Raw genomic sequence first — 17,143 nt, 5'->3', positions numbered from 1 at the left:
TAGTGCAACACTGCATTTTTATCTTTTTCTGAATCTTAGGACTTTGAAAACAACATATAAACAGTGAAAAAGTTGTTTGTATTTTTCACAGAATCACAGAAGTGTAGGGGTTGGAAGGGACCTTGAAAGATCATCGGGTCCAACCCCCCTGCCTAAGCAGGTTCCCAGGTAGGTGTCCAGACAGGCCTTGAATATCTCCAGAGAAGGAGACTCCACAGCCTCCCTAGGCAGCCTGTTCCAATGCTCCGTCGCCCTCACCATGAAGAAGTTCTTTCGCATGTCAGCGCGGAACTTCCTGTGCTCTAACTTGCAGCCATTGCCCCTTGTCCTATCCCCACAAAGCACTGAGAAGAGGTTGGCTACATCCTTCTGTCCCCCACCCCTCAGATATTTATATACACTGAGGAGATCCCCTCTAAGTTTTCTCTTCTCCAGGCTGAACTGACCCAGGTCTCTCAGCCTTTCTTCATAGGGAAGATGCTCCAGGCCCCGTATCATCTTTGAGGCCCTCCGCTGGACTCTTTCCAGGAGATCCCTGTCTTTCTTGTACTGGGGAGCCCAGAACTGGACACAGATTTGACTGTGGAAGAAACATCTATCTGAAATGCAATGGGGATTTTAAATGCAACTGTGCAAAGTCATGAAAAAAAAAGTTACCTGAGGCTACAAGGAAAAAAAAAAAAGGCATTATGGAACCACACTGAGCAAGTAAGCAAGTTCAAATACCAGAGAACTGGTACTTGAACTTGGAAGAAGTTTTAAAAGAAAATGATGGGCTTTGGAAATGCTTGTATGTAGAATGAATATTTAGAAGTGTCAGAAATAAGCAATTAAAAAAAAAAGGACGCAATTTCATCTTTAGGCACACAAAATAAATTTTCTAGCTCACTGTCTACATAATAAAACACTACACATTGCATTACAGTTCTGTGGTGAATGCTAATATCAACATGTGATTTGTCTTAGAGCAGGAAAGATAAATGATTCTTCCAGTCAAAAGGACACTTTATGAGAATATAGGGTTACAAATTGCATGCAGTTGCATAATCCCAGTTCTTTGGAAAATGGTGAGGGAATTTATACTAACTGCAAGCAGACGGGAAAAAAAGTCATTATCTCATAGCAATGAGACATCTGAGAATTTCTGCATACTGCATCCAATGATATTTCACTGTAATCTGAATAAAAATTGTCCATTAATATGTACTCTGAAGGGCTTTTACACACATAGTGCTTGAGACTTTTCAGTTAAGATAAGTGATCTTATTATTTGCAAAATATTGGTAATTCATTTTCTTGACTTTGATTAAAACATTCGCCCTGCCACCACTCGGAAATGTTTCTCAGTACCTAAAAAGATAAACATACATCTGGAAAAGAAGGAAGGTCAAGCCATGGTCAGTATGCTTTGCCCAAGAATGGCAACAAGAGAATATTGAACCTGTAGGGCATTATTTCTGTAAATTTCAGTTTGTAGAATTATCTATTTACAATCTAAAGTAGAGGTTGTGAGGAATGGATGGGAAACAGGTGATTACTACAGAGTGCAACCTAACAGCATGATAGACATTCAAATGTGCTCTTACAATGCAATTAATTCACTTTTAAGCTGTGTTCCTTAGCGAGTAGAATGGGAGTGGGAAGCCAGAATGTGCCAACTTAGGCTTCATACAATTTGATTTGACTCCAGTCATGGGAAAGAGGAAAAAATCTGATGGGAGCTTAAACGAGAAAGAGCCATCTATCATCACCTTGTAAAATTTAATTTTGCTTAACTGTACTGACTACCTTGCCATATTGTAGCAGTGCACGAAAACTATGCTACAATCTTGGAGGAATAACAAGTTTGTTTATCCTTCTCCTTTTGGCTTACTTCTTATCTGGTTGGCACGGCCAAATCTGTACGGGTTTCAGGGAAGTGTTGAGGCTTTTAGTGCTTTACACAGGTATGTTACTGATTAGTGATACAGCTGTTTTGTGTGCTATGTGTCTCAATAAGTATATTGAGTTATGATGGAAAGAACATCTTGCCAGTGTATGGAAGGTAGCCAACCAAAAATATCTGTTTGGCTAATTCCAACAGCTATTCCAAAAGATGTGCTGCAAATATATTTGCAATTTTGATGCCAGTAGGATTTATGTTATGTTACCTTGATTATCGAATAGTTTCAACACTGTGCTTAATTTTAAAATCAGCTTTTTTCGTCAATACCATGTTCAGGAACCTCCATAGCTGTCTGGTAATTGTTGGAGTGAAAAGTGTTTGGCAATCAGTGAAGTCATGGAAACTTACTGTACAGGTTAACTACTGATGTTTGTTTAGTAGACTTCAGTACCTTGTTGAGGTCTCAGTCACTGCTCTGAGGTATTTACAATCAAAGATACCTAGAGATAACAAACCCACATTGAGTTTACTTGGCTGAAATTTGTTAGCCGAGCCAAAGATGACACATGAGGCGTGACAGATAGCATATACCTTGCATTCCAGTATTAATGAGCCAGTGAAAGACTATAATAATTCAAATATTTAAATACAAGAAGACTGAAATTGGAATTAGGTCTCTTTATTGGGTCAAAAACAGCCTGGTCTCAAAGCTGAATCGTAGTGTGTCAATAACCTGGTAAGCTCATTGTCAGCCTAGTCTATGCTCAGTTTGCTCTATTTCAAAACATTTTATTTCATCAAGTCAGTGATGAAGTCAGTTTCTTTAATTTGAAGTTTGAAAATGGATAAGGTAGATGGATTGGATAAATCTTGATTTACCTTATTCACTCTTTGTTTGGTCTGGATTTTCACACCTTTCTTACATCAGTTGTGAATTTTTTTTTTTTTCTTTTTAGTATTCACATTCATAGTCTACTAGACTACGTTATTGCAAGATTTGGCTAGGTTTACCTTTGCTGCTTTGTTTCATTTAGCCCTTTCAATTTTGTTATACAACATCGTATGCTTTTCCATTTGTTCAGATGGCAAAAGCTTCAACAGAAAATAAGAGAGCAGAATTTCAATGGGGAAGCTGTGTGCTGGATAAGGAGAGAAGCAATAATTGTCCTTGCCCTGAGACATTGTAAAAAGAATTTTGGATTAGAAGCACCAAAGAACAGGTGTTACTGGGAGCTTTGAAGATGTGAATTTAAAAGCACAAAAGAAAACAACTGAAGAGAACTGGTAAGTAAGAGGAAGAACTATCAGAATAGTTAATAAAAATAGGAAACACAGAAAAATGAAGATAAGGAAGGGTTAGAAATTTAGAAAGGGTTTTCAGTAGACAGGCAACTATTGTGCAGTGGGGAAAAAGGTAAAGATAAGAGGCATGTTAAAATTGTTAGAAAGCCAGATGCATTTGTCAATGAGTTTTAGGAACCAAAGAAGGTTTAAAAATAATAATAAAAAGCTGAGGTCCTGACATATCTTTTCTTTAGAGCATGAGTATATTCTCTGTTTTGAAAAAGATTCTCCTTTATTGTAGATTACTGGCTCAAAAGGTAACTTTAAATCTCCTATATCATAGTCTCTTTTTGACATGCTTTCTCATGTGAATTAGGAAGTCTGCATGAACAACTCTTCTGAATTAGCCTTCAGCACAGTATAAAGAATACTGAGTGTAAATGATTATTGATTGATCCAGAACATGAGAGGGCATGCTCAGAACAGGACATCTATGCTCAGAACAGGACATCACACTCAGTGAAGATTATTTCTTAGAATAAAATAAAATTAAGTCTGACTTTGGTTTTGAGAGGGAAGAGGGATGATTACTAGTAATTAAATGTATAATCTAAAAAAATTGTTTGTGAATATTTAAAAATGCAGGTGAAGCATTCTGTCTGATAATCACACTTTGTGTTAAATTCAGTAGCCAATTTTTTAACATTTTATTTACTAAGTCTAACTGTGAGAAGTAGGGTAAAGTTTTGTTCTGCAATTGAGTAAGAAGTTATTTTCCCTCTCTGCCTTAGCCTACCCAACTCTATGTTCAATTTAAATAGAATGAGATTTTGCTTTATGTTGTTGTTTAATACATTCATTTAGAATAACACACCTGAAGTGTCTGTGCATTCCAGACAAAACAAGCTCAGGTGTAAGTTTTATGACCTTGTCATCTTGTGTTTTGATGGACCTGTGGATTATTGTCCTATTCAGTTTCTCATTGGTAAAAGTTTGTGGGAAGAACAGGAAAGGCAAATGTCACCTGAGGGAAGAAACACTCCACAGGACTTGGAGGCTGTTTTACAGTAGATCCTGTAATCAGTCTGCAATGAAGCTGGCTGGGAGCTGAGGCTGTGTTACCTGTGACCTGAATACTAACTTGTTACTGATGGGAGTCACAGCAGGATATTTGTAACCTGAAGCTAAATTATCCATTAAAGGGATCATGCTACTATGTTGCTACTTCTATTGTCGATGAAATTCTTAGCAACTGCTTATTTAAGGAATTTAAATAAGCAGCTTAAGGAATTGCTCCTCTTATTTTACTTTTGTCTAGTAAAGTAGTTTTGAAGTTGTGAAGACTTGAACAGGGAGCCCTGACAGTCCTGATTTGCAGTGTATCTTTTTACAAGCACCTATCAATGGTAGTGGTATGCTTATAGCAAAATCCTTCAGTGAAGAATTACAGGTATATATATACATGTTTACTGGTAGGTTCTTCAAAATTTTGGAGAAAAGCTGAATGATTAAAACGGTTCCTGGAGGTCAGCATGCATTTTGATGCAAGGGCACAAATGAGGAAATTCCAGTCAATGATGCCCTGCCTGTGTACAAGTGGCTTCCTCCTCTGTTGCCTTAAGACCTCATAGGGTTCTGTACATAATCTAAACCACTTTTGAGCAGCAGAATGTTGATGACAGCTATCCAGAGCCTTATACAGTTACTGGTTCTTTACCAAAAATATTAAGATTTCTGATTTTATGTTTCTGTTGTCCTGTACATCCTGGCATCATTACTGTGCTCAGTGTTTGTGAACTGTTTGGGATGAATCAGATGTGTTATGGTAATATGGACTCACATATCTCACTGGAGTTCCTATAACAATAATAGTGAGTATGAATCAGTGCAGGAGTGGCTCAGAGTTTCGGGGAGCCAAGAGATGATTCATCCTTTGAAATAAAGAGAAGCTGCTAATAAACATTAATAGACATTTTCAGTTTTGTTTGTAGTGTGCCAGCACTTGCTGTACATATTGGGGAAGCAACACAGGGAACTGAGAGAATATCATACCAACGGTTGCGTTGTACGCCATGACTTAGTAAATGCACATTGAGTTGTCCATGCTGTGAGTATTCACACTCTCTAGTGCTGATACAGTGACAAACTTTACTGTTTTGTAACTGCAGCATCGGACCTTTTTTCCAGTCCTTCTGTTGTTTTATGCTTGAGGTTTCCTTAAATTACTGTATACTACGTGAATTTTCTTAACAGCTGATGTTAAATGCTTAATTTTTAGTATTTAAAGTGTCAAAGGACTTGGAAAAGAGGAAAACCACTTTAAAGTAGACTGGACTACAGAAGGAATTTGCTCTACAGGGAGTAGCCATATGTGTGCCTCCAACTTGCAGCAGTCTTTGTCTCTCTGCCAACTTGTTTAACTGGGACCTCATGTTCCTTTGCCCACAGTGGCTGTCAGTGCACAACCCTACTGCACTGAGGTTGTCTTTACAATTTAATGCTGAATCCTACCCAGCTGCTGTCCCAACATGCTTCCAGATTGCGGAGGATTCACTTGCTTCAGGTGAATAAGTGTGACACTATTTTGCTCAGTTGTCAGACAATGTCTTGTCTTCCCTGTTGGCTTGTCCACTTGTAAGAGAGCTTTTCTTCATTCTTGCCACTGCAGATGATATGTATGTTCTTTTTATCAGATCAAAGGAAAGAGGTCAAACAGACTTGAGAAGACTGTGATAAAGAAAAGAGCTTGTGTTAAATTACAGAATTGTGAAAAAGCAATATTGTGAGCCATGGGAGAACATGTAGAAAAGCTCAGAGGGCTTTCAATTAGAGATGCATAGTATACTGTAAGAGAACCACCACTGTTGTTTTGAGCACATCATGATACACTCCCACTGGTTCCCAAAGTGATACAGAGCTTTCTGCCCTCAGGGATTATGAAACTCCCTACACATTGCTCAAAGTGGAAGCTAGCCTGGTGTGTCACAGACAGTAATCCTTTCCTGGTTTATTTAATGTACATACAATTGCTGTTTTTGCTGGCTGTGCAGTGCCTCTGACCATGGTGATCACTGTTCTTCCTTTGTCCAGCCAAAATAGCTCTGTTGTGTGAACTAGTAAGATACATTTATTTTAGAAGAAGATGCAGGAAGGAAAGCCCCAAGAACTAACTAGCTTTATGTCCTTAATTTTATTTATTTATTCTACTGTCAGGTGTTTAAATGGTCAAAGACCTACTTCACAAACATTTCCAGAAGAAATGCTTTGTCAACCACTGCACGTCTCCCTTTATTTAATACCCACACGCTCTTTTTGTCTGGGTCATTGTAAAATTAATGTCTTCAGTACATGCTATTAAGCTGTGTTTTTCTTTCTCTCTTTGTCCAAAAGAAAGATAATGCTGTAATTTGCACCGCAATTCATCCTTTTCATTACTGGTTTCTCAGTGACCTTGTACCTGCTTTGAGGTCACCATTCTGGCCAACAACCATCCAACATCTTTGTTTTTTCTATTTGTTAGAAAGAGAATTCTCCTGAACCATCGTGGAAATACCTTCATATCTGAACTCAGAAGTACAGTTGCGATTTGTCATCACTTTCAATACTCAGATATCTCAAAGGCAACATGTTAAACATTGACTAAATCGTTCCCCTCCAAAAATATACAATTGACATAAAATCTTAAGAGAGCTATTTGGATTGTGTCCATACATTGCTTTCACAGGAAAAAATCCTTTCCAAAAGAGGATCAAATGCTAAGGACCAGTGTTTACTTTCCTTAACTAGGAAATATTGTGTAGATATTTATTTCTGACAAACTACTTCTACCCTTCTTTCTTCAGATTTTTGTCTTTTTGTGAACCTGAATTATAAATTGGACTGAGCTGATGCTGAGTGCATATCACAGAATGGCTGAGGTCGGAAGGGATCTCCAGAGATCATCTAGTCCATTGCCCCTGCTCAAGCTTGGTCACCTAGAGCACGTTACACAGGATCACATCCAGGCAAGTTTTCAATATCTCCAAAGAAGGAGACTCCACAACCTCTCTGGGTAACCTGTTCCAGTGCTCTGTCACCTGAGCTGTAAAGAAGTGTCCCCTCATACAGCAATGAAACCTCCTGTGGTTCAATTTATACCCATTACCCCTTGTCCTATCACTGAGAAGAGTATCACGCCATCCACTTTACTTTGTCCCTTCAGGTATTTAGAGGTTGATAAGATCTTAATCTCCCCTTCTCTAGGCTAAACAGGCCCAGCTCATGTATTCTTTCTTCACAAAACAGATGCTCTAATCCGTTAATCATCTTTGTGGCTTTGTGCTGGAATTTAGAAGTTCTACATCTCTCTTGTACTGGGGAACCCAGAACTTCATACAGTATTCCAGGTGTGGCCTTACTAGAGCTGAGTAGAAGGGGAGGATCACTTATCTCGACCTGCTGTTCATACTCCTCTCGATGCAGGCTAGGATCCCATTGGCCTTCTTGGCCACAAGGGCACAATTTGTTCTTATTCATTCTCGTTACTTTTTTTTTTTTTTTTTTCTTTTTTTTTCGGGGGGATGTGTGAGTTATCTTGCTCTAAGCTTTTTTCTTATCCAGGCACTCTTAATGAACTTGGAAGTACTGTGCTGCATGGGAGTTGGTCTATCAATCTATTATTTTTACCCATTCAAAAGTGGATAATCTTTGTCTTCAAATTAATAATCTGCCCATATGATACTCTATCGGTATCTTAAGATATCACTTAAGATATCACAAAGGAGCTATCTAAAATAGGGATGGAATTAGGAACATATATATATTGTTTTGTTTAAAATAAGTTTAAAGTATTGCTTTTTTTGATCAACTAAGTGGTTACAGAACTTAACCATCTTTTTATGTTATAGTGTTGCAGAATTTGTTATATCAATAAGGTACATAAGTGGTTACGTCCCATCTAACAACTCTTCTGAAAAGAGTGGCATTATTTCAATGGCATGTGCAATCTTGGTGAATTTGTCTACCATAGGTACAGAGGAATCTTTTTACCTCGTAAGCTCAATTCCTTTGTAGAAATACTGTTTTTCTTTTCACAATATCCATTTATTCTATGGATATTGCAAGATATCAAGCATTCAAGGAGATTAACTTGCCTGTCCCTTCAGATCTGGGTACAATCCCTCCCTCCAGGTAGTTCTGTTAAGCATTATATAAATCAGATACTTCCTAAAACTGAATATTACTCAAGAAAACAATGCAAGTTTTCCCCAAGTTGAGATGTCTTTCTCCATACCCTCTTACAAAAGCTGTGTCAAATCTCCTTAATTAGCATTGACGTGATACCAACTGACAATTGTACAGGCTGTTCAGAAACGTTTGTGTTGCAATGTGGTGTTATTTTTCACTGTGGGATGACTAGATTGCTCTGTAGTACTGGACTCCAACATAACACATTAAAGTTTAACCCATTCATGTTCTGGAAGTAATAGGTGTTGTCAGGTAGAAACATCCCTTTCTGGAAATTTTACAGCTTGAATAATTGAATAAATTGTAACCATTTTAGACTTCATGAATAAACATTTCTTAGACAATAGTTAGGAGCTTCTGTATATACAAGAAGGTTCACATTGTTAAGTGTAGAGTGAGAAGAAAAAAGAAAGAAGAACAGAAAAGAGTTGAGAATCCACTTCTCTTTATGCTGAAGATATTTCAAGTTCTTAGTAAGGTAGAGAAATCATCAAAAAATTACAAGATAACTTCCTGTTGAGCAAAATATACTAAAAAATGCTCTCAAACAGATGGAGGTTTTTTTTTTTTTTTTCCTACTCTAAGCAGTTGATGAATTCTTTCCAATTAAATGTATGTTTCAGAGTGGGAACATTCCTGTGGCCTTGCAAAAGCCAGCCAAACTCAAGGTGATTCATAGTGAGGCTCTCCTTTGTGGAGATCCTGAATTAATCAAAATATTTATGGAGAAAATAACACAGGTATCCAACATCTCAAAAGACTAAACAGTTTTTTGTTCAAACTTTTTCCATTATGTAATAAGTTTTCACATTGTGTTTTTTGTTGTTGTTTTAATGTGGAAAATTTAAGTAGGTAAGTCAGTTACTAATTAGTTATTAAAAAGAATAGTTGGCATTGGCAATGTTAGTAATTTGGGAAGTTTGCATCTTTATGCTGTGTCCTGCTGTATCTGATACTAACTGAGAGCTATTTCCCTTTGCACTAAGAGAAGTGTGTGGCCTATCTCTTTGCTGTCCCTCTTTCACACCCAGCTGGGGCATGGCCCACATCTTTGTCCTGATAAAGATTAGTTTATAAAAATGGCAGAAAAAGACAAGAAGAGAAGGCAAAAAACAAGTTGCTGTAACTGCTTATCTTTTGCTTATACAGATACAAAGAACAAGAGGAATTATTTAGTATGGTCTGCTGAGCCAGTACAACAGGATAAAAAACGTAAAACAAAATTAAGATATGAATATGTGAAAGGAACTGCATGACAAGGATAAAGGGAAAGAAAATTGACTTTGAAATGCTATACGAATGTTCTAATTTTATGATGAATTAATACCCAGCAACAAGAGAAATACAGTTTGTTATGAAGGTGAACTCCAAAATGAAAACTCACTCCAAAGTTTTGTCCTACTACCAGTTCATTGACTTTCCTACTCACTACAAAAACACATTTTCATTTCTACTTCTTATCTTTTTAAAAAACTATGACTTTTCCAAAAGAAATGGAATTCGTGGCCTCAGATAACAGAGAATAACATTCTTGAAGTTCTTGATGGAAAATTTAAATAAGTTTACAAAGAGTAATATTATAAAGGTCATTGAAACTTATTTTATGCTGAATTTCCCATTCAGTTTGCCCACAGGGATTATGAAACACTCATCCTGAAAAAGTTCCTTTTCCAATTTTCTTTTTTAGTTCACATTTGAGCTTACTTTGAGGAAGACATGATTTTTTTTTTAGAGATAAATAGAGTGCCAAAGCAGTGGAAAAAAAATGAAGTAGTTCTTATTGTTTTCTGAACATGCCTTAAAATTAAAGATATTTTTAGGAAGGTCAGAATGCCTTTGATGTATTAGGTACTCTGCTGTTGAGAAGCAGCATTAGATTCACTGAAGGCCTGTATGTCATGGATAAGTCATGGATAAGGCAGGAAAGGGAAAGTATAAGGAAAACTGCTTGGATATTGTTAGCATGTTTCTTCAGAAAGTTGTGTAATAATCTGAATTTTATTGGTGACAACGGCCTTATTTGAACCTTATTGATACACTTTGAGGGAGGTTGTGAGTGTAAAGCAACTTGGACAGTTGGTGTGGTATTTTTCCCTGGTTCTGTTGATAGTCCTGCACTTGAAGTGTGTGTCTGTTAGCTGGTGAAAAGAATGGTCTTCTATCATTAGGCAATAGAATTGAGCAAGAGATGACATCTTGTCCTGTGATGGAGAAACGAGATGCTTCTTGGAAATGCACCAGAAAGTCAAGAATTTTGATCAAACATGAAAACCAAACAGATAAAGAACAGCTTCTTTACAGGAGTTTCGGGATTATTCACTTTTTTTTTTTTTTTTTTTTTTTTTTTTTTTTTTACTAATATATTGAGGAGAGAGGTTTTAGATGATCATTTAGATGAGGAGATTGATTTTAGATGGTGCAAACGGCTTTTTGAGGGGCTTATCTCCTGCTTTCTTATAGCAGTGATAGTGACCACTATCAGAGACAGGATATAGAAGTTTGCAAGTTCCTGCGTACTCTGATTTGTTGGTTGTGTTTACATAAAGCATACTTTCCCTCTTCATTGCTTTTAGTTTTAATGGAGAAAACAGATCCAAAAAGGCTAAATAAAAAGCCTGTGTGCCAAAAGAGTACTTCATAAAGTACACAGGAGAAGTTTCATGCATTTGAGATGTAACTTTTTTTTTTTTTTTTTTAATTATATTTTTCTTCCTGTAGGCAGTAAAACCAGAAAAGTCTATTTTGTCCTACTTTTAGGGCTTTCATAACATTTTTTATTCCTGTTTTTTTTTTTTTTTTTTTTCTGTTGTGAGAAAAAAACAAGCACTATAAAACAGCTACTGAATGTTCCCATTTATGTCATCTGCCTGACTGTAGCCAGTTCTGGGGTTCAGGCTCTGTCCTGTTTATAATGTCTAATTTTCCCATATATCTAGATTGTCACAGTTTATTGGATTTGTTTCTTGCAATGTAAATTAATTTTCCTGTCTTAATACATTTTGTATATGGAAGTGTTTTAGAGGAAACAAACAGCAACAAACAAAAACAGCAACCCAAGATTAGATTAATTACTATACAAAGTATTCCCCAAAGAAATAGCAAGCAAAAGGAAGCCAAGATTATGATGGATAAGGAATGTCAGGCTCTTGTGGCCATCAATGCAGGAAGTAATTTTCCTCCTGGATCCTTTTTGAATATAAGAACAAAATAAAAATAAAAGTCTGGTGATTGTAGGTATAGTGGATGGGAAATACTGAAAGATCATAGAAGTGTCTGGGCAATAGGATGGAGGTATCCCCGTATTAAGACACAGGAAGTGCTTTTGAATGGGTGAAGAAAAGGTGAATGATTTTTTTCATGTTTATGAATTCATAGCTCCTGATAAATTTTTTTTGGACATTACCATTAGTACACCAGCATCTGAAACAGAATTACAAAACTTTTTTAACAGTAGATCCTTTCTTAACAGTCAACTGATGTGATTGGCTGACCCTGCCTTTTTGGTTTGAAAAGAATGTTTGTTCACAGAATTGAACAAAATTGGAAAAAAGCTAACATAAAAACAAGCAAACCTCTTCACATCTCTTTCTGTTACATCAACTACACAAAGTACCTGTAGAAGCTTTAGGCATTTTAATAATTAATTAGAGGGCTATATAGATTGATTAAAAAGTTAAATTACATTAATTACAAACACACTGTATAAATTATTAAATACAAACACACTGTATATGAAACAATTTTACCCTGCTGAGATAATGAATCAAAACAATTTAATCTCCAGAATTTTACCTTTGATACAGACCAAATACTACATATGTTTATCTCTACACGTGCTATTTTCTGTAGTTAATATGTGATTTTCAGCACTTATTTACAGTTCAACCAATAGTGTTTTAACTGCTTTCTCAGGGGACTTCTTTAATAAATACATATGAGTATTATACATAAGTTCTATAATCTCTTTATAAATATATTCTTTAAAAGATCTTTTTTTGGTTATACAGTTATGAAATATCTTGCTGTTGGATTTTTGACTCCAGTGCATGTTTTTTCATGTGGTATTTCACAGTTGATCCTGGCAAATTAAAACTTGTATCATGTTCAAGAAAAAAAAATCAGAACCAAATAAGTTTATTGCTTATCTGGACATCTCATTTTCCAGCTGCATATTTCCTGCAGCTCACTGACCTTTCCCGAATGTTTTACAAAATTAATTTTTATCTGTAAATATTCTTTTCTTGTTCTGCATTTAAATTAATTCATTTCCAGTTCTTATTGATAATAAACAGTAAGGGCAAAGCAATTGCTTTCACATTTGATTCAGATTCAAGTAGCTTCCAGAATTAACAGAAATAGAAGTTTGGTGAGATAAACAGTCTGCACATCTGACAATTTTTTCCTTTAAAATGCAAAACAAAAGTTTTTAGAATATGAAATTACAACACTGGAGGGAAATAGTCTTCTATTTAGTAGCTGGATATGGGGTTAGGTTAATCTTGTAGGTTATTTCTTAGTGTCTGAGAAAGTGTTCATTGTTTTGCTTGCTTCAACTAATTAAATGCTTGCTAGATGCAATACACAGCACTAGTTTGTGTAAAAAGAACAGGCCAAGTGGTTAAACAGCTACCCAGTTAAGTTTACTTCAAATGCCCATATGAATTTCGCCAATTGAAATACTACCTCTGTTGAAGAAAATGGTAAAAACCCATAGACTTCTTGAAGGCAGATATTTCATTCTTGGTATCTCCCTCTTTCAGGCTCTCACCTGTAGATTGTAGTATTGCGTTACTGCACAATCAAGCATACAAAATAGAAAATCTGCTTCATTGCTGTGAAAATGGGAACTGTAGTTATGTGTATGATAGTACAAAATGTGATTGCCAAGCCTGGGCTTTCTATAGTTTATTTAATGACTCTCTGTTTGGATCACAAACAGGGTTATGGATAGTATAGAGAAAAATTATGAAGTAATCAGTATTCAAGTAAATACAGTGGACTCTGGAGGACAGGATGCAAGCAAACTGAGTAATGAATACTTCATTTCATTAGTGGGTAGAAATTATGTTGCTCAGAATGTAAATGGAAGTTGACAGTTGACAATTTTTGTGTCAAAGGAAAAAATGTTTTATTCTAAGATGAAACATTTAAATTAAAAAGAAAAGATGATTTGTTGAAAGGAAATGTTTTTAAAATGACATTTATAACATTTCATTTCAACATTTTTTTTTTTCATAACTTATAACAAATTTTCCAAGCAAAAATCATGCAAATAATTTTCCAAACATTTTAGTGACAGCATACTGGCATTTTACCCCTAGCAAGCTTGGTGTGAAAGATTTCATTTAGGTCTCAATGTTAAAACAAAACAAACAAACAAAAAGATAAGTTTACAAAATAGCTTTCAGTCAAGATTAACTTGCTAACTATTGCTAACTATACCAATGTAAATTTTAAGATATTAAAGGTCTTGTGGAAGCTGTGGCGAGTCCTCTGAAAATTGGACCAAGATACTAGCCTTTGGAAAACTTTCCACAGGACTGTGAACTCTCCTCAAAATTTTGTCATGGTTCCCATAAAAAGATGTTTTTATTTATTAAATTAATTATTTTCCTCCTTCTAGGCTACTTTTCCTAAAAAGGTCTCAACTACATAACCTATTTTCAGCAGAAATCATATTTCTGAGAACACTAGGTTTTCTTGGTAAGTGTTTTGAGAAAGATTTTTGGTTTTGTTGTGGTATTAGTCATGTAAATATTTAGGGTCTATGTCAATACAAGTGGTGAGTGAGAGAAAACGTTGTGTAGTGTTTCTACTGTAACTTTTTGTGTTACTTGGAACTTCAGTTTTATTTATTATAATCTTCATTATTCACTCTGTGTCTTCTAGTTTGATCTTCAAATCCCTTTGCCAATGCCAGACAGAACCTGCCGGGTATTGTTATCATTTGAAGTTTCCTCGTCTTTACTATGGCTGGATTGAGAAAGAATTTCAAGATCAAGGTCAGCAAGGCTTCTTGTAGCAGGAAGTCAGGTTACACATACGAGTCTTAATTTTTTACTGTTGCAGATGCTTTTATTTAAGTTTGGTCTACTGATTTTATGTTGAATTATTTCTGCTGAAGATGACTCTCATGTGGAAATGCCCCAGGAAGTAAGAATTTCACAGGGCAAGTCAAAATCAAGAAGTAAAAAGAGAGAAAAATTATAAAAGTACAATTTAATTCCTGAAAAATTTCAGCAGCTCTGCAGTGGTGGCTACTCTCTGTAGTTTGGAAATTAAGTATTATTAAAAGTTAATCCAGTAGGCTTTCCTCCTCAGGCTGAGTTGAAAAAGTAGAACATGTAAACCTGGTCACTTACATATAAACATCTTCCTGCACGGTCAGGATATGGTCTTGCAAGTCATCCTCATGCCTCTATGGTCCCATACCAAGGCTGATGGTGTTGCTACCTAGTAGTGTGAACTTGCTCAGCCTTCTCAAAGCTGAGTCAGTGATGTATTGCGAGGTACAAAATACCATGGAGAATCTCTTGGATTACTTATGTGACTTTATCAGCAACTGGCTTATTTACAGAACAGCTCATTGAGAAAATGTGTAGCGTGACCAAATGGGATGAATGTCTGGCAGTGACAGAACAGGGGCAGTGTGGTTTCTTGATGCTACTTTTTCTTTTAACCTGTCATCCTAAATTTCAGCCCTATTTGCATATATAAACATGACCACCAAAGCTGCAAAGTGACCTTCAAAAATCTTTCTGGCTATCTTAAGTGTTTACAGAGAATAAGTTGTGTTATGTAGATGTTTTTAAATATTAATAAATATTAATTATCTTTTATAAACATTATATATTTATATTTTATAAATATTAATTATCTAAATATTAATTATATTTCATCTCTTTCCTCAATCAGTTTCTTTGCTTTTAAATATATTGCACATTGAAGCCTAATCTCTCAGCAATGTATTATGATAAATGTATGACAGCCAGTGTTCATGAGAAAAGTCATATTTAAAATCACTTACTAGTTTAGAAACAAAATTGCTACTCATACACAATAGGCTAGTCACAGGGTCAAAGTGAGTTTTACTTTCAAACTAATCATGAGATTTTTGAGAGTAAAGGTTGGTAATACTGGAGATATTTTCTGTGATATAACAGGCCTTGATGATCTTTTGGGTCTTTTCCAACCTAAATGATTTTATGATTCTATATTATCTTTGAAAAAGGAAGTATTTTGCCTGAGCTTTCCTACCTGTCAAGAAAAACAATAGAAGTCCATCTAATACTCCTACTCAAAAAATAGACCAAATATATATATATGTATATATATATATATAAGGATTATGTTTATCATTGACAATAACATTTTTATGTAAAACATTTTTTATCATTTGGATAAAATGAAACTTTCACTTTTTATCTTAGTAAAATATTAAGCCTTTTAAATGTGATACTAGCACAGCCAACAATGTCTTCAGAGAACTAAGATTACAGGGAAATTAGAAGTATGAAAATATTTTATTAATTAACAATTTGATTTTTTTATGTGTGGAAGCCTTCCTTACTAAAAGTAATCCCACTTAATTTGCTTACCGTCTTGAAAACTGTCTGCCATTGCAAAGCCAAATATGACTCTGTCTCAGTCTGTGCTGCAGCAGGGACATATGAGTGCAAGTGTCTTTCAGTCCTTCTTGCCAGCTTTCATTGTAAGCTTGCAGTGATGCTTTGTCTGTAATTTTCAAGTTGCAGAATCAGGACCAGAGGTGTCAGCCAAGGGATGCGCTTGTTGTAGGTCAGCTGATCAGTTCCTGCCAGTGCATAGGCCAAGGAAATGGGAGGGAGGCAGATACGGTAATGTCCCCAGATCTCCTTCTGGGCAGACCCCTTAGAGGGATATACAGACATTCAGATTTTTCTACTCCACTCCTGTCTGTCAAATCTGGAGTTTCCTTATTGCAGTACAAGGATCTACAAAGCCCTTTGATCCTGCCTTTTACACAGCTGCCCCCAGCTTAGAAGAAAAGCCTTTCTCTTTCTCAGCCTGATTTAGATGCGCTTTCTCTTTGTCAAGGGTACCACTTCAGAAGGTAACTCATGCACAATGTCATCATTGCTTCTGACATTCTGATATCTATTAGCAAAGCAGTTTTTTATTTTATTTTATTTTATTTTATTTTGTTTTGTTTTGTTTTATTTTATTTATTTTATTTTCCCTCCCATAATTAGTATTTTTCCTTCCTTCCCCAGCACAGCAGGATGTGCATATGGAAGCAGAACTTTTCAGTCAGTGGCCAGCATTATAGTTGGTATCCGTTGTTTCTGCTTTTATTTTTTTTCCCCTCTTACTTTGCAATTAGCACTGTTGTTATCAATTGCTTGGTATGAGATAAAAACATGAAGTCTATTCGTCCATGTATAATTTCTAAACCTCTGCATCTTACATAGGAAGTGGAACTTAGCAGCCACACTCAGTGATTGCAAGATAAACCAAGAACTTCACATCCAAAAATGGATTTTGCCTTTCTTTTCCTTCTGACCCAAAGCCTAGAACTGTTTTTTCCTTTAGCAAGCAAATTCCTAGCTGTCCACTGTACAGTGGGTCTTGATACCATTGCTTGCCACCATCTGTCATGAGCAATTTGTCAACAGATTAGAGTTCAGGGTAGTTGTGTTATGCAACAGTCTTGTGCAATGAATAATTTCAGAAGCATGATGCCGATTCAGAGGATGTTAAAAGAGTAAG

The sequence above is a fragment of the Aythya marila genome (assembly GCF_965140915.1).
Source record: "Aythya marila genome assembly, chromosome: 4".
In the NCBI taxonomy this organism is placed as follows: domain Eukaryota; kingdom Metazoa; phylum Chordata; class Aves; order Anseriformes; family Anatidae; genus Aythya; species Aythya marila.
The sequence above is the reverse complement of the archived record's forward strand: the minus strand, read 5'-3'. Positions refer to the sequence as shown.